This window comes from Lissotriton vulgaris, chromosome 3_1 (assembly GCF_964263255.1).
Source record: "Lissotriton vulgaris chromosome 3_1, aLisVul1.2, whole genome shotgun sequence".
Lineage (NCBI taxonomy): Eukaryota > Metazoa > Chordata > Amphibia > Caudata > Salamandridae > Lissotriton > Lissotriton vulgaris.
Genome location: NC_141689.1, coordinates 943,202,768 through 943,221,471, shown reverse-complemented (window position 1 = coordinate 943,221,471; position 18,704 = coordinate 943,202,768). Strand labels below are relative to the sequence as shown.

General features: G+C 48.1%; 1 protein-coding gene across 2 annotated transcripts in view; it reads right to left on the bottom strand.

Moving 5' to 3' along the window:
• The window catches only part of PCSK5 (proprotein convertase subtilisin/kexin type 5), a 1,065,339-nt gene that overhangs the window by 776,223 nt on the left and 270,412 nt on the right, over positions 1 to 18,704 (bottom strand). The window lies entirely within an intron of this gene.

The window sequence follows — 18,704 nt, the reverse complement described above, 5'->3', positions numbered from 1 at the left end:
GGACATATGGTGCAAGTGTAAAGGAATACTAGGCCAGCATTTACGTATGCCTTTAATTATACAGGCTATCCTGGTGACCCATATTGGTGTTTTGCCCTACATTCATTTCATTTTAAAGTGATTCCACTTCGTTCACAAACCTATCTGGATCAAGATAAGTGACGACACTTCAAATGTCCCTCACCATGACTTCATCAGTTATCACCTTTGTCTGTTGCAGCACACTATATAGTTTGTCTCTCATCAGCACCGGATGTGGGGTTTCTATTTAGTCAATGTCAGCATACATTTGGTGAGCCAGGCCACAGTGAGAGTTTCACTGAAAAGATTAAGGGGTTGATTTAGACTTTGGCGGATGGATTACTCCATTGCATATCCCATCTGCCGTATTAGAAGTACTTTATTCCCTAATACACTTGAAATAAGACAGATGGGTATCTGTCACGTTTGCAACGGAGTACCAATCATCCAAACTCTAAATCAGGTTCTAAGTATGCTGAAATTAAGCTCTTGTAGTTTAAAGCCCATTCAAAAACCCTTCACATCCTGGTGCAAAGCACAGTTACAGCTTGCTGCAACTTGTATTTCTCCCTAGACAGTATTTGCCATGAACAGCTCTTTATAGCTATTGGTCTACTTACGCAGGTTATCTACAATCCACTCTTCAAATTCTACAGGAGTATCTCTTCACAAAACATCTTACCCAAGTAGGCGGGTTTCACATATAATGCGAATCTGGGCATTTTTATTACCAAACTGACTAAATCCCATTTTGCTCCTCACCCATTCAAGCCTTGGTGCACTTTGGATGGACCAGAAATCTATTAAATGATAGCAACATACTTAAATGTGACTGAGTAGATCCGTTTAACTTTTACCTGACCCTGTAGGATCATTCTTGACCTCTGACACCCCTCTAAGATCCTTTGTGAGTCTTGAACATTAATTCTTCACTCCACATAGACGTCAGAGGAGCTTTAAGGTCAAATAAAGTGTTACTTTCCCCATGTGCCTACTTTGACCTATAGTTGGTGAAAACAAATCCTAGCTCAGAGTCTGGTGGTTATTGAACAGCACAAACAAATGGAGGGAATGCTAAATAAATCATACAATCCCACCCAGTCAAGAGATTTGGGTTAAATCCATTGCTAAATTGCTCACCATGCCACCCCAGTTTAGACCCAGCCATATGCAAATCAGTCTTGACCCTGTGCCTCATGGGAGCAGTCCAGACCGAAATGCCAAGCCAGGTCCTCCCTGGACCGGAAACAAGCATCCTGGGACCGGTTTCTGGGCATTACCCTTTATCAGCCAGTCTAGCTTGAATCCAGTGCAGAATAAACAGTTGAAGGACGGAATGCTGGACAATGCAAACAGTCACCAATAGTCACAGGGATCTGGGTTTAATCAGTCATTCTTTTGTCCACCACACCACCCCAGTTTGGACCCAGCCTTATGCAAATCAATCCAGTGGCACAGTAAGCAAGGGACCCACGTCTGGGCATACTCATCCCACTTAGAGTTAAAGGTGCTACGCAAAAAATGATGGACAGCACCCCACCACTGGACGAGGCTAACTCTAGTCCCATGTAGTTCTACTAGTAGGGTATCCTGGACTGTTCTGTGGTGCATTCAGTCATCATGTGGAGAAGTGTGGCTCAGGGGTTAGAGGCGGCAGACCCGGAAGCTGAGATCGGCCCTGGACCAGGGTTCAATTCCCCGCCTCGACGGGGGTTGGGCTCAATAATTCCACGGACTCGATAATTCTCGCTCCGGTGCCTACTCGACTCACGGGTTCACACTCTGCGACTCTGGGCAATAGCTTGCTTAATCTGCACAACGGCCCCTCGCGGCGGGATGCCTGGCTTTCACCTTGTGGATACCCTGCCGGGGCTATCTCACAGGGGAATACCAGGACGGGTTCCCTAAGCAAGCGCATAGATGCCTGCGATGTGGGCGATTTGCGCTATATAAATACATGTACATTTACATTTACATTTACATTCACTCATAATTCACCCATCTCTTACCTGCATCCAGTCACCAGTCAGCAACAGGGATGGTTATTGAAGCATTGGCACCTATTTGGCTCCATCTAGAAGCCTATGCCTCCCCTTTCTTCATTTTCACTACAAAGGCGAGGCATCCTTGGTTCAGACTCCTCCAAGTATAATCCTCAGACATGGTCTGTGTAGTGCTTTAGAAAGCGCTACACTGGGACTTGGTTTTCTGCATGACAACCTCTTCAGGGAAACAGGTCAGAATGGACTGTTCAGTCACCTTTCTCCCAAAAAATTCAACTAAATTCTCTGGCTCCCTTGTTCTGGAACCACATCTAGACAGCCCATATTTAATTTGTGTTGTCAAAGTGGCTGCCCTGTCACATGATTACATTCATACCGGAGACAGTCTCTCTCATACTAAAAAGAAAAAAAGAAAAAAGGTCCCAAACCCCGCCGTACCAGGTATAAACACAGCATAAACTCAACTAGAGATTAAACATACACCTGCTTTGAAGGTCCATAGCAAAAGGTACATTGTTCATACAACTGCAGCAATTCATTTCTGGCATGATGCTTGGTTGTGCTGAAGTGAGCGCTCAGATTGTATTGATGAATTTTATGTGATGAGCTTTTTATATAGCACAACATCTGCTCATTACTTGGATTCTTTGTACTTCACAGGAGTAGATTTAGTTCTGCATTTGTGAGATTTTTTTCAGCTTCTTGCATTCTTGTATTAACATCTGACAAGGGTAAACCCTATCTCTTCACTTCAATGACTACCCCGTACTAGACTACAAATCATTCAAGGTTTCCTGCTAAAAGTATCAGGACAATATACTGATAACGCAAAGCATGAAAACCTCTCGGACATCAACTGCTGTTCCCTGGGACAGTGTCTGCAAGCAGTGAACAGCGGGATGCTATTCAAACACCTCAATAATAACTTAAGAAAAAATGAGATTGCCACCTGTGGAAAACACACCACTATCTGGTCCCAAGAATTCTGACACCCGCTAATCATTGTGGTAGAAATAAGAAACCTGTAAGCTATGACGAATTCCAATCAGTCCCAAGTGCCACAAGTAGATCATGTATGCTAAAGTGCGGTATACACCACACAAATTCTACATCTCATCTTGCCACATCTAGAATTTACTTGTAAGGTTCAGACCATGATTGGCTTCGTCTTATTAAGTCTAGACTACACAGACAGTACCTCCGAGGCTCTCGCTACCTTCTGCGCAGACACCAAAGATTCCAGAATGAAGCCATACAACAACACCTACATCTATGGCTATACATCCACATCTATCCAGGCTGCAGCTCAATTGTCATATGCAGCTCAGTATTCCATTCTTGGCTATCCAAAGCTTCAGATCTACCTTCCACCAACTAAAAAGACCAATCTCATCAAGCAGGACTCTGTTGTAGAATGGCCTCATTCTAGACTACCAATCCCTTCCAAAAAACTCAATGTGCTGCTATTTATTTCAGTTTCATATGGTCAAGCTGTGAAACAAACTACTTTCAAGAAAATGAGTCAGCAACAACCACTTCAAATTCAGGAGGGCGTTAAGGAGTGGTATTCAAATGATACAATACAGTACACTCCACAACCCTCCATCTGAAATATAATAAAAAAGACAGCACTTCACGCACAAGATTACATCAATCCAGCCATCTTCTGCAGGACTATTAATCTGACTTCAGACCATTCTGCAACCCTAAGTCAGCTATCTTGGATGACGTTCTCAAGACCACAGAAAAAGATAATCCCCTACCTAATGAAAGAGCTGGAGTTTTCAAACTGCCATCGATTCACATTCTGAATTCTAATATGAGATTCATTTGCAACATCTTTCATTGTTTTTCTGCACAAGTATTGGATAGGCACAAGTTCATAAACACTTCCAGATTCCAGAAGATTCCCCACAGGGTCCCCTAGATTCACATCTTGTCCAGTCATCTTCACCTCTTCATGGAGTACCTTGGGACTCTACCCACTGGCAACAGCTTCAGAATTTAGGGCAATATTCACCAATAACAGCATGAAAGTTCATCAATACACTGACAACACCTAACTTGCCCTGATCTCCTCAGCTTTAGACATCTGTTTTCTCAACCATTGCTTGCACCGCATACAGGCCCAGAAAAAATGTGGGATGGGTGGCAGGACCTGACCACCTATGAATATTGCTGAAATATTTAAAGACTTCCACTGTCTGTGTGAATAATCTTATTTAAGTAATTGTATTATATTTGAGAAAAGTAATCATACTTGGGCATTATAGGCATATAAAAAAAAATAATGTACTGATTTGTTAGCCTATCTCTTGATGTTATGTGAACAGAGACTATATGCTAACATTAAAAGACCTATTTTTCATGTGGAGGTGATGTTTTGAACAAACGCTTTTCCTTTCCACTGCAGATGCTGTAATTTTCCAGAACCAGTCTGTTATTTCGTGAATAAGCATTTGTTATGTATTAGACAACAGATAGTGAGGTTCTTATCGGAAGCACAGGAGACTGCAAGAAGGAGTATTCATGGGAAGAACTGTCTGACCCGTAAAATGTGGCCAAAGTATCTTTTCAAGGGCTTGTATCTGTGGCCCATTGTGCAGATGTGAGAAACGGGGGAGTTTACCTACTCCCAGTTTACTGAAATCCTATTGGATGCTGTGAACGGAGAATGTGATACTGGTTATATTAGTGTGTGTTCCTAGAGTAGGCCGTCGCATTACCCAAGATCCTTCCCTGGGTTTCTTGACACCATATCTCTCTTCACGAGAGATTACTTTTGAGTCTATTCACTTTTACTAGAGGTCTGCTGATTTATAGTGGAGAATATTTTTCCAGCTCAACAATTTTCTTTCTATTTGACGTGCCAAGGCTTTATGCTTATGCACGATTCTCTAATCAGAACTCTTTACTGGGTTTCTAAGCTGAACCCTTATTTTATTCTTAACCTATTTTAGATTAGGGAAATTCCTTTATGGAGCACGCTTGTTGCATTATCACTTTCTGGACTAAAATTTTCACCAATATTGTATTTTATCATGTTTTAAAAAATTGACTATTGGATTATTTGAATTTGTAAGAACAATGATAGAAGATTATTACCTTCTGAAGAAAATAGTTTGAATTTATTAGAATTATTACTAAAACCCTTTTACTCATGAACATTTTTTTTGGGACTTACAAAAGACAAAAGAATTGTGGATACTGCAGTGTTGATGTAAACTATAGCTCCTTTTAAACTTTCTTCATCGACGCACAACGGTCCATGGTGACAGTGTGGTGATATTCAGAGTAAGATCTGAATATCCCCACTCGGTCAACACGCACAAACTAGGAAAAGGCAAAACTGTAAGCAAACCAGTCTACTTTCCCCTCACCAGCTGTGCAGATAGGCTCACAAACCGTTTGGCACACACTTTTTTCACAGAACAGATTTTGTCAATGCCTTTGGGTGGCTAGGTATTAATTAGCAAAACATTCTGAAGTGAAGACGAGGCAGAGTGAGATGGAGACGCTATTGGAAACCTAAACCTGTGGTGACCAGGCAGCCTTTTTCATATGGGAAGTGTTATACAGCAGGCGCTGCTTTGAGCCCTCGAAATCTGAGGGATCTTCTTGTGTGTGTGTAAATATGATGCAGACACTGACTGGTCCAGTATGAAGATGTCCAGCATTGTCAGTCAAGGCAAAGGCATAATTTCCAAGAGTTGAAGGAACATGGATAAAGGAAAGTGAACAAATAACGTGCCAAGAATTGGAAGGAGAGTAAAACTGAAGGACTTCACTAAAGAGAATAAAGTTGACCCAGATTCATGCTGCACTAGGCAAGTCTTACCTTCTGAATGCCCAACTTGGGAGAGGTTTAAAAGAACTGAGAGGGCAACATCGAAGTGAGAATAATGGATGCATTAGAGGCAAACTATGCAGCACCAAATAATTAGTAAACTGAAACATATCACAAAAATTAAGATGGTGCAGAAAGAAAATATGCTTTGAAAATTCCGTAGAACGCTTAAAGATTGTAAGAGGGTCAAGCATCTAAATAAATGGTTTTCCATTTGGCACCAAGAAAAATAGAAGATGCTAGAAACTTATTTCAACAGTAGTGGGACAAGCAGCTCAATGGAATTAAGCCAAGGCATGCAGGCGTTGTTTGCCACTGTATTAATCTGAGCAAGGGGAAGATGGGAGGCTGAGGATAGTGGTGCAATTAAGCTGTGACCAAATGTTAGCTATGGGCCAGAACTCAGGAAGGCTTAACTTGGATATGTCCTAGAATCTGGTCACAGCTGGCCACCAGCCATGTGATGGGGATCTGGAGAGGGATGGACTGTATAAAGAATAATTTCCAAGGTTGGGGGGCGCTAGAGGGCGCGCTTGCGGAATGGCTGCCTAGACCTGCAGCTCCTGCTCCTTGGATATCGATCCTGCATTGATCCGCTGCCACGGGGTGCCGTGTCACCCCCAGAAGCCCGGCTCCTGCAACAAGACAGTGCTCTCTGCACTCGGTCGAAATTTGGGACGGCTGTGAGACTCGGAGCCAGAGTTACGAGCCTCTGCAGATTGCCCGACGCCTGCCCTGGTCCACACTGGTGAGGGGACCCGGCCACCACAACTACGCGACTCCGGGGTCCGCCACGAGGCGCTCAGGCCGTGCAACCACCCTGCCTGCCTCACCCCTCCGGGCCGGAATGCTGTGCAGGTCGAGAGGGTGAGCGGCACATACCATCCTCTGCTTGGCATCCTTTTGAGCACGGCGTTGCAGACACGGAGTGTGACCTGTTTCCAGCGGGACGGCTGCTGCCTTGCTGACGGCCGCGCCGGTCCCCGCTGTCGCTGCGGACCCGGAGCTGCATGCCGCTACATACCGGACTCGACAGCCGGCTACAGCGTTCGGGAGGCGAGGCTGCTGCACTTGAGAGGAGTCCCCTCTCCACAGACGGCGCTCCTTTCCCACGGAGCGCCGTGGATCCTTTGTACATTGGCAGCGTGGATGGCTGCTGTCGAGTGACCTGACTGCCCTTCCCCCATGGGATTGCCAGGTAGTCTGCATTGTGCCTTCTAACGGCAGGTGGGACGCGACTTCTGCAGTTGATCCGGAGGCTTGGCGCTGGGACTGGTGCTTCAACGCAGACACTGCCCAACAGGTACCCGAGGCTGCTGCTGGGGGCGCGGTGGGCGACTGCTGCCACAGAACAATTGCTGGCCGTGGGGCGCTGCTTGTGGCACTGCACGCTCCTTGTGTTGCTGCTGGGCTCTGGCCTTGAGACACTCCTGGTGTGCAGCTGGTTGCTGCCCGCCCGCTTGACTTTCACTGCCTCTACCACCCCATCTGGGCCCTCACCTGCTTGGAGGCTGCTGCACTTGAGAGGAGTCCCCTCTCCACAGACGGCGCTCCTTTCCCACGGAGCGCCGCGGATCCCTTGTACATTGGCAGCGTGGATGGCTGCTGTCGAGTGACCTGACTGCCCTTCCCCCATGGGACTGCCAGGTAGGCTGCATTGTGCCTTCTAACGGCAGGTGGGACGCGACTCCTGCAGTTGATCCGGAGGCTTGGCGCTGGGACTGGTGCTTCAACGCAGACACTGCCTAACAGGTACCCGAGGCTGCTGCTGGGGGCGCGGTGGGCGACTGCTGCCACAGAACAATTGCTGGCCGTGGGGCGCTGCTTGTGGCACTGCACGCTCCTTGTGTTGCTGCTGGGCTCTGGCCTTGAGACACTCCTGGTGTGCAGCTGGTTGCTGCCCGCCCGCTTGACTTTCACTGCCTCTACCACCCCATCTGGGCCCTCACCTGCTTGGAGACTCCGCCATGGGACGTCCTGACGCTCGTCAGCCCAAACTGAGCTTTGACAACACTCGCAAGGGCCACACATCGACGCAGACGCGCCCGGGTCCCAGCGAGCCGCCCCCGCAACCTGCTCCGCCTGATGCACCTGCTGCGGATATTGCTAGCCTGCTACTGGAAATGCGGCAGGGATTCGCCACCGTGGTGGAGAAGGTGGATGGAGTCACGGCCCGACTGGACGCATTGGTCCATAAAGTGGATTGCCATGAGGAACGCCTTACCACTGCGGAACGGAGGATCTCCGACAACACCGATGTCACCACGACCCACGCGACACAGCTAGCGAGAATGGATAACCTCCTCCGCATAATCGCGGCAAAGAATGAGGACTTAGAAGCGCGGAGCCGCCGCAATAACATTCGCATTACCAATGTGCCGGAATCCACTGCCACAGGTAGAATGGAACTCTATGTGGAGAAACTGCTCAAGGGATCTATCGGGGAGGACGCCTTCTCCTCCCAGTTCATAGTGGAGAGGGCTCATCGATCACTGGCGCCTATGCCCCAGCCTGGCCTGCCACCGAGACCCATAATCGCTCGACTTCTGAATTACCGAGACCGCGACACGGCCCTTCGAGCAGCCCGGACGCAGAGGTCACTGAGGTATGAAGGCATCACCTTTTCCATCTATCCTGATTTTACACCGATGGTTCAGGACGAAAGGCGCAAATTCCTTCCGATAAAAAAGAAACTGAGGGAAGCCCAGATAGACTATGCACTTTTGTATCCGGCAAAACTGAGGGTTACTCACCAGGGCAAACAGCGCTTCTTCACTAACCCGCAGAAAGCCGAGGATTATTTCAAATCCATCCGGAGAGCGCGCAGAGACAACCAGGCACCTGACGACGGACTAGAGATCGACGACTTGCCTCCTGAACGTCAAGAGGATTAAACTGCCTTCATGGCTTTCGTCCTCAGACACCTATGTACTTCTTCGCTGGTCGGCGCTGGCTTCCCAATTGGTGGTTCGGCAGAATCACGAGGATCGGACTTCCTGGACTGCACACCCCCCGTGGTAACGTATACCAAGGACCGCTTTCTCGGCCCTAGTCTCCACCGAGGGCGGTACAGTATGGAGATATAGGCCGGATCGTGGCAGCGCGTACCTTTGGATGATCCCCAGTTGGGTATTCCCCGCTGATCTATTGCATGTTTGGCTATTTGCCGCTCTGAAGTTGGGGGGGAGGGGGATGAGGGGGGGAAGTTTTTGGGGATTTCATGGCTGCTGGCATGTTTGGGATGCTGGGGTGGGTGGGGGGAGATTGGATTTCATGAGGTTACTGATGCATAGATTGTGTTTGCTTATATTGATGTGGTGTGGGACCTGGCGATCCTGGTGCAGGCGTGATATTAGACTTTGGCCCGAATGGGCGCTTTCTTCTTTGTTGTCATTGTACTCATGGCTGCGGTAAACCTGACTACGCGATTGACTTGCCTTTCATGGAATGTTCGGGGGTTGAACGATGCCCGGAAGTGCAGGAATATTGTCGCCTACCTGAATAGACACCATGTACAAGTAGCTCTGCTACAAGAGACACACTTGCCCGTGCGCGGGGACGCCCCGTTTGGACAGAAATGGGCGGGTACCCGCGCTTTCTCCTCTTATTCGTCTTATGCCAGAGGTGTGGCAATTCTTGTCGCCCGTGGTGTACCCTTCCTCCGCATGGGTGAGATAGCGGACAAAGAGGGAAGATATGTTTTATTGTGGGGGAGGGTGGGACATGACACCTATCTGTTTGTCTCAATGTATGCACCGAATGTTGACTCACCTGGTTTTTTTTTCCACTCTGTGGGGCACAATCGTTTCCATTGGGGCACGGCATATCATTTGGGGAGGTGATTTTAACCTGGCCTTAGCGCCCTCACTTGATAGGGCGGATGGGGTTAACTCTTACAAGCCCCGAGCTAGGGAAGTTTTAGAAGGAGTGATGGAGGAGGGTGGACTTTTGGATGCCTGGCGACAGATACACCCCCACGGGCGGGAGGGCACGCACTTTACACATCACACTGGGACCTGGGCGCGCTTGGATTATTTTTTGGTGACCCGTGGCGTCATTGGAGACCTGTTGGTGGTTGACCATCTGCCTAGAACCTATTCGGACCACAGCCCTGTTAGACTACAGTTCCGTACTCCTGGGTGGGATAGTCCGAGACCGCAGTGGAGGCTGAGCCCAGATACGCTCCTTGACGAGCTTTTTCGTACAGAGTTGGGGGAGGAGATCAGGGACTTCTTCCCTAGAAACAAGGGTTCAGTAGAATCAGTGGAACACATATGGGAAGCTTTCAAGGTAACCATTCGGGGCTTCTGCATTTCTAAGAGCCATGGGGTCCTGCGGGATATTCTGCGTACCATTACTACATTGGAGAGTGAGTTGCGTGCCCTGGAGCTCCGAATGGTGACGAGTGATGACCCACAACTACAGGCGACCTTTAGGGACACACTATCCAAGTATGAAGAGGAGGCTGCCAGGGAGGCGAAATACCGGGGCAAACACTGGGTGGCCCGGAAATACTGCGAGGGGGATAGGCCTGGCAAGGTACTAGCTTCACTCACGCGCGCGCCACGAGAGCTCAATACCATACTAGAACTTACTGATGAAACTGGCATTGTCACTAGGGAATCGGATGAGATACTGACTACATTCACAGCACATTACTCCACACTATACACTTCCAAGGCAGAGGCGGATGCTCCATATGCTGACTATTTGGATGACGTGGCGCTCTGCTGGCTCAGCGATGGCGATAGGGAGTTCCTGGCGGCGCCTTTTGAACTCGAGGAAGTTCGCGAGGCCATTATGTCCCTACAGAATGGGAAGGCTCCAGGGCTAGATGGCATCCCAGCCGAATTCTACAAAGCTTATATTGATATTATGGCGCCCGTGCTTAATGAAGTCTTTACTGAATCGTTGGCTGACGGCAAGCTGCCTCGGTCTATGCGCGAAGTGGTTATCACCTCCCTTCTGAAACCTGGCAAAGCCCCTACTTCCTGCGACTCTTACCGCCCACTTTCCCTTCTAAATTGTGATGTGAAGATCCTTGCTAAAGTACTCGCCACGAGACTCTCACTGCTAATGACTAGGATCGTCCTGCCCGACCAGTCTGGCTTCGTGGCCGGCAGATCTACTTCCCATAACTTACGCACCCTGTTTTCCCTGCTACGCTCTGTCCACCCTGATATCCCAGTGGCGGCTGTGTTCCTAGACGCCACCAAAGCGTTCGACTCCGTCGAGTGGCCTTACCTCTTCTCGGTTCTGGGACGCATGGGGTTCCCTAAACTGTTCTTGGCATGGGTACGCCTCCTCTACACGGACCCCACGGCGAGAGTACTGATCAATGGGAAGCTATCGTCACCTATCAGTCTTACAAGAGGTACTCGCCAGGGGTGCCCGCTCTCTCCCCTGTTATTTGCTATTGCGGTCGAACCACTGGCATGCCGCCTGCGTCAACTGCACCGTGAGGGAGCGTTTCAATGCTTGCAGCGGCAAATCGATGTATCCCTCTATGCGGATGACATCACGCTGTATGTCAAGTACCCGGAATTACACCTTAATCCCCTACTCTGTGAATTCGTCCTGTTCGGTGGCCTGTCGGGTGTTCATATTAACTGGGCCAAATCACAATTTTTTCCCCTTACTGACGCGGTGAGTGCTTTCCCATTGGATTATCCGTTGGTGTGGTGCCAGGATGATCTGCGCTATTTGGGGATTCGCGTAGCACGGGATAAAGATGAGACACTTCGCTCCAATTACGGAGTGGCCATGACTAAACTGACCGCTTCTGTCGACAGGTGGATCACGATGCCGCTTTCAATGGCTGGCAGAGCCTCCCTCATTAAAATGGTGATATTGCCCCGCTTTCTGTACTTTTTTCTCAATATCCCCTACTACCCAGGGGCTTTTTTTTTTAGGACACTCCGCGCCGAACTGCGTAGGCTCTTTTGGGGTGGCAAATCTCCCCGGCTAAAGTGGTCCACGTTGACCCTTCCCTACGACCAAGGCGGCTTCGACATCCCTGATTTCGAGGCGTACTACCTGTGTGCACAAGCGCATTTCGCCTACCATTGGATGGCTCCTACCCCCTTCATGCCACACATAGCAGTGGAGGATTGGATTGCACACCCACTTCCATTGAACGGTCTGATGCACTGTTCCGAGAATTCCATCTCTACGGCGAATACCTCGGTCTCATGCACCCTGGACGCGTGGCGGCGACTCGCCCGGCGGCTCCTCTGCGCGCTGCCCTACTCTCCTAAGCTTCCTCTGGCCTATCACCCGAACCTTGCCCTGCTATCGGAATTGGGGTTCCGGCAGCTCTGTGGCAAACTTCACGTCTCCTTCTGGGGCGACCTGTTCCACAACGGACTTTTCAAAACGGCGGATCTTTTCTTCCACTCGCATGCCCCCACACCCCTTGAGCTGTTTTACTATATAAGACTGCGCGCGGGGATGCGGGACATCCTTCCGGATTACCCTGCTGAACCTGCAACTTTGCCTCCGCTACACCACCTCCTGGAATCTCCAGATGGGGCCCACTTGGTCTCTGGGCTCTACCGCCAATATCGGGGAGCTGCTCCCTTACCGGTCTCTGCTGCCAGACTGCGCTGGTCGGAGGAACTTGACACAGAGGTCTCGGACGACCAATGGCATTACTGCTGCGCATTGACTTCCCGCATCTCTGCCAGTTGCAGGTTGAAAATAATACATTATAAATACCTGCAGAGGGTCTACTACACGCCGGTCCGGAAGTACAGATTCGGGCTGGCCGATAGTGATCGCTGTGAACGGTGTCGTGCAGACCACGCTGACTTTCTCCACTTAGCATGGTCCTGCCCCCAAGTTGCTGACTACTGGCGTCAGGTCATCGAGGCTGTTGTGCAGATGGTGGAAGAGGACATTCCCGCTGATCCTTTGGTGACCGTCCTTGGGTACACAAAGCACATATCCAAGGCGAGCAGAAAATTCGTCGATATTGCATTCCTCCTAGCCAAGCGACGTGTCGCCTGCCGCTGGAGCAGGGGCAGAGCGCCCAAGTTCAAGGATTGGTTAACTGACTTAACATATTGCCAAGATCAGCATAACACCTTTTCTGAATTACTGCCTCTCACGAGTAGACCCAGGAATGTTTGGGACCCACTGGTGCACTACTTGCTCAAACGCTCGGTCGATGATGCAACGTCGGGCGATGGGCTCATTGCTTCTCAATCCCTTTAGCATTTTTGCTCGCCTTATTACTACCTGGCTCTACATGGCGCATGCTATTTTCCACTACCTATGGGACCCCTGTGCCCCCTGCAGTCTCCTCATGGAACAGGTGGTACTAGCCTCCACGGCACCGCCCCCCTCGCCCCCCCCTCCTGCGGCCATCTTCTCCTTCCGATAAGCCACGGGATGTCCCCCCCTCCATCTGGAGAGTGCTGTCCTGCATACCACTGGCAGCTCTGCACTGCCACTCCATGGACTACCACTGCCTTGGGTCCTTGAACCCGGGACATTCACCGCCCCGCACACTGGCGCCTAGCAGACCCACCACTTTACGCCACTACAACACATTGTTATTGCACCATACTTCACCATCGCACATACGTAACCTCGTTGGGAAGTTGGGGTTTTCTTTTCTTTTCCATGTTCTACCCGTTACAAAAAATTAGGAGTGAGATTCTCTTCTTGCTCGCACAAAACCTGTTCGACTACAATACATCCTTCCTTGGACTGCCCCGCCGGACGGCGCTGTGATAAGACTTCTAATTGTGATGTGCCGCCGGGCCCCCGGGATGCCGGCTACACGGCTGTGTATTGTTGATTCGCTATTGCTGCCGGCCTCCGGGTTGTAGGCACCTCAAGCTGTGTATCCTTGTATGCTCTTATCAATAAAGTAGTTTGAACACCAAAAAAAAAAAAAAAAAAAAAAAAGAATAATTTCCAAGGTTAAAAGGTACAAGCCGGGATGGACCTCTGAGTCATAACCATAGTCAACATGCATTTACTCTGAAATGTTGAATTAATTTTTAAAAGAAAAGAAAGGCATCAAAGCAAGTCTAAAGGGAGAAGATTAAACATGGGCAAGCAAAACAGGATGGTGGACAAAGTTTAATATAATGCTTGCAGTAATCTATGTGAAAAGCTTTTACAGTGTAGGTGAGGTGTAGTGAACTGGGTGCTGCTGTGGAGGGTTAAAGGTGTTGTACATAATAGTATGAGTCTCTGCTGAGACACTGGGAGTGGGGATGGAGTTTGGAGACATATGTGAAATATGCTGTTCCAGGAAAGCTATATTACATATGGTTGTATTGTTTTGGAGATTATTTCAGGATATATAATAGGATTTCTTAGAATATTGTACTGAACCCTGCTGTCCCCCAAGGTCCCAGGGCTACCCATTTATAATGGAAAATGTCAGATGCAGATGGTCCTTATACATGCAGGCAGGGCAGGCTTTAGGGAGGTGCGACCAGTGCAGCCGCACCTCGTGCTCACCTTGGGGGTGCAGTGTTTAGAAATAACATAGGTTTGCAAGCACTTGCTGCAATTTTCTGTGTGTCTAGCAGGTGTCAGGCAACAATATAATTGTCTATTTCTATTTATTTTACTTTAGAGCACCCAAATCACCCCATGATGGTATCTCCGCGCTAGGACCACACAAGTGAGCTAAGGAGGGACGATCAGAACAGTGAGGTTTATGAATGGAGAGTTCATTCCAGTAATGTGGGGTCAGATGGTAAAAGGCTTTACCGCCAAGGCGGGTTTTTTTTAAAGCGCGGGACTTGGAGCAATGCTTTAGCTCTAGAGCGGAGGGGTCTGGAGGGAACATAGTCAACCAATTTATCGTTTAGGTAGCGGGGGCCTAGGTTGTTTACTGCTTTGTATGCTATACAGCAGATCTTAAATGTGTTCCTCTTCTGTATTGGCAACCAGTGTAGTTTTTGAAGCAGAGGGAGTGAAGTGGTTCTTGGGGGGGGAGGGGGAGGGGTGCATTGGTCACCAGTCGGGCAGCGGTGTTCTGAACCACTTGGAGTTTAAGGAATTTTTATTGGCTGAAATGAGCAGCGCGTTACAATAGGATTAGAGCCGGGATCAAGGTTTTCCTGGTTGATAGTGGCAAGAAAGGGAAGATTTTTCTAAGTAGGCTAAGGCTATAGAAACATGCTCCAGTGGTGGAACAGGCATGATCTCTCAATGTGAGTTTGTGGTTCAATTGAACTCCAAGGTTTTTTACCACCTGTTTGGGACAAGGAGTAGGACCCAATTCCTCTGGCCACCAGCTGGGGGACCATTTCACAGTGGCTTAGCCAAATAGCATAATCTCTGACTTGGCTGCATTTAGCTGGAGAAAACTGAGTTCCAGCCACTCTGCTATAGCCTTCATTCCTTCTGCAAAGGTGTTGGAGTTGGATTTGCCAAATGAGAGGAGCAGTTGGGTGTTATCTGCGTAGGATATTGGGATGAATCCCAACTTCCTCAATAGACTAGCCTAGGGAGTAAAGTAAATGTTAAACAAGGTGGGGCTCAGGCATGAGCCCTGTGGTACTCCCTTGGTCACCCTGGTAGTCTGTGAGCGGAATGAGCCTGGGTTAACAGTCTGAGTTCTGTCGGACAGAAAGTTGGACAACCATTTCAATGCGTTCCTTGAGATGCCTATGTCACCCAATCTTCCGAGTAGAGTCTAGTGTGAGATGGTATTAAATGCCATGGAAAGGCCAAGCAGTACCAAAAGCACTGGTTGACCGTTATCCAGCAACATCCGGATATTGTCCGTGACTGCCACCAGTGCGGATTCTGCGCTATATCTGGGACGGAATTCAATTGGGCGGGGTCCAGGCAATTTGTAGATTTGGCAAAATCTGAAAGGTGTTTATTAATGTGTTTTTCCAAGATTTTGTGTTTAAGGGAAGTAGGGAAATGGGGAAGTAGTTAGTTACGTCTTCCGTGGAGATTTTAGGATTCTTTCTAATTTGAAGGATCTGGGCAGCTTTCCAATCCAGGGGGAGGGTGCCTTCCTTCATGGACCTGTTTAGGATCGAGCAAATGTGGCCAGAAAATTGTTTGGACAGAGTTGCGGCTATTTTAGCAGGAATGAGGTTCCGTGGGGACCCTGATTTAGCCCTACTTAATAGAGCTTCGGTCTCTGTCGTGATTAGCAGGAAGTTCTCAAACATGTGAGAGATGGGTGAGGCTGGTAGGGGGATCAAGCTCAGGGTCAGTCTGAGTCTTTCGTTGAGGTTATATTATTATAAATCATGTCAATTTTCTGGGTTAGATGGCTTGCTATATTGTCGCACAATGTTTGAGATGGGGCAGATACAATGTCATAGGACGTAGGGTTCATAAATGTTTTTGGGATCTGGTAGAGAATTTTCGGAGAGCTCCCTGCTTGTTCGAGTGTGGTTGCGATGTGAGTTTTCCACACGTTTTTTAAATTATTGCGGTATTTAGTTAATGCATATTACATTTTTTCTTTATCTGTTGGGTCACGTAAGTGTCACCACTGGCGTTCAAGTTTTTTGCATAGACTTTTCTAGGAGACGCAGGGTGGCAGAATTCCACGGTGCCTGAGGTCGTTTTATGTTCGTGGGGCATGGTCTCAAAGGAGCTAAGCTGTCCATAGTGGATAATAGGCTGGCATTGAAGGAGGCTAGGCGTTCTACATTTTCTGATTCAGAGTATTGGGGTGGACAAAAGAAGGCTTGAAAATGTGATGGTGTAAGTTAATGCCAGTGTCTGGGTTTTTTTAGGGTAATACTTGGGGATAGTCTGTGGCTTGGGGCCATTGACACGAAACTCGACCATAGAATTGTCCGACCAAGTCAAGGGGAGCGTTGCTCCATAGGATATATCGGGGGAGTTTGTTAATATTATATCCAAAGTATGGGCTGCCTGATGGGTAGGGTCTTTATTTATGATAGTTAGATTGAGTGAGGACAAATCTGTCAGAAGGGACAACGCCTCTGGGTTGTCTAGGTTTTCGCTGTGTACATTAAAGTCTCCAAGGAGTAGAACATTTCTGCAGATATGAAATGTGGAGCAATGAGTTCAATGAGCTGTGTAGTGGTGTTGGAAAGTGGTCCGAGGGGCCGATATAATAAAGCTCCTGTCCAGCTAAGATTTTGATGCAAGTTCATTTTTAAAAAAACTATATTTCCAGCTGGTCATTACATACTTGGTCTAGGATGGAGAATGTGATAGGGTCTTTGTAAATGATGGCTATTCCTCCTCCTGCCCTGTGTGGTAAGTCTAGGTTTTGTATGTGGTAGCCATATGGAAGTGCCACGGCGATTGCTGGGTTGGAGGATGGCTTAGTCCAGGTTTCTGTCAGAAACCCTATGTGAGGGTTAGTGGAGGACAACAGGTCCCATATATTAACTGCATGTTTTGGCAGAGACCTTACATTGGCCAGAAAGCAGTTCCAGCCTTCGCTACTATCTGTCCTAGGAGAGCATATACTGTCGATGGATTAGTGATGGGATCTAGTGCCCAGATTAGTAGCGATATTGACTCTCAGAGGCTGAAATTGTATGCTTTGGAATTTACAGGTATTGCAAGAACACGGCCCCCCTACTTCTGTGGGTATAGAGCACGCCTTATTTGCTGTCCATCTGTTTGTAAAGCTGTTATTAATCATAACCAGCTCTTGACTGGAATAGGTGTGAGAAGTCCTATTTGTAGGTTTTTGTGCAGAACCGGCAGGGGTTCCTACTCCTGGCGACGTCCAGGCACAGAGGGGCTTGCCTTAGGCACGCCAGCGGCGGGCGTATGCTGCGCATCTGTCCAGGCATGTGTTTATATAGGGAGATAAGCTAGACTGCTAACCTCTCATCTAGTTTCCAGCGGAAGTGGTCGTGCCTCACTTCGGTAGGTGGCGCCTCCCTCCAAACAAACGGAACTGTCTGCGTTGAACCAGGGAGGGACGCCGATTCAAAGTGCAAGAGGTGAGTTAAAATTAGGTAAAGTGTTGAAATACAAAGTAGTTGTGCTAATGCGGCAAATTAAAATAATTAGGCAGCAGAACTATGATGTGAGAGCCCTTTCCCAGACGCTCTACAAGTGCAGTTAATTAGCTAAGCTCTGTGTAAATTTAAAATCAAAGACAGGAAATTTTAAAAGGAGGCCTTTCCCAGGCGCTCCACAGTTGCGTGCACTGTTGCAGTTCAGGTCACCTTAGAAGACTTAAGTGCGTCCGCTGCGCGTCTGTCCAGGCAAATGTCAATATAACTCTGGTGATTATTGTTCCTGCTTGAGAGGGATCGAGTTTTGTCTAGTAGCAGTTAGACTCATCATAACGTAGTGAAGAAAGAAAGTGCACTATACAAGTAAGTGTATTTTATTTGTGTCGCTCAGTGGGTTCTTTTTTTGTCACAGAGATTTTTAGTTACTTGCAGTTCATAAATCATAAAATCATGTCGCCCTAAGCCAGCTTTGGCGATGAAGAAGAGCAGTCGTCGCAATATCCATGGCGCAGTCAATCACTTCTGCTGATGTAGCATCTCCCTACTATAGGATCTTCTTGGCCAAGGGACCTATAGCTGAAAATGGCTCAAGACCGAGACATAAATATATATTGGTTAAGAAGCGCGCTGGGGTGTCGATCATGTGATCAAGCCCGCTGTGTCGAGTGAAATGCGTCATGGCAGGCATTATGCCTGTTTGATTCTGTGGTTTACTCTGGAATACACTGCACTGCTTTCTCCACAACATTACGTTTGAAGCCTTTCTGTGAGTCTGGTTGAGGTCCGTGCCTGTTGGTTCTGCCTACGATTGGCAGACAGGAATTTTTATATATATATATATATATATATATAAATATAAATATATAAAGTCAAGATGTCAGCTAGAAA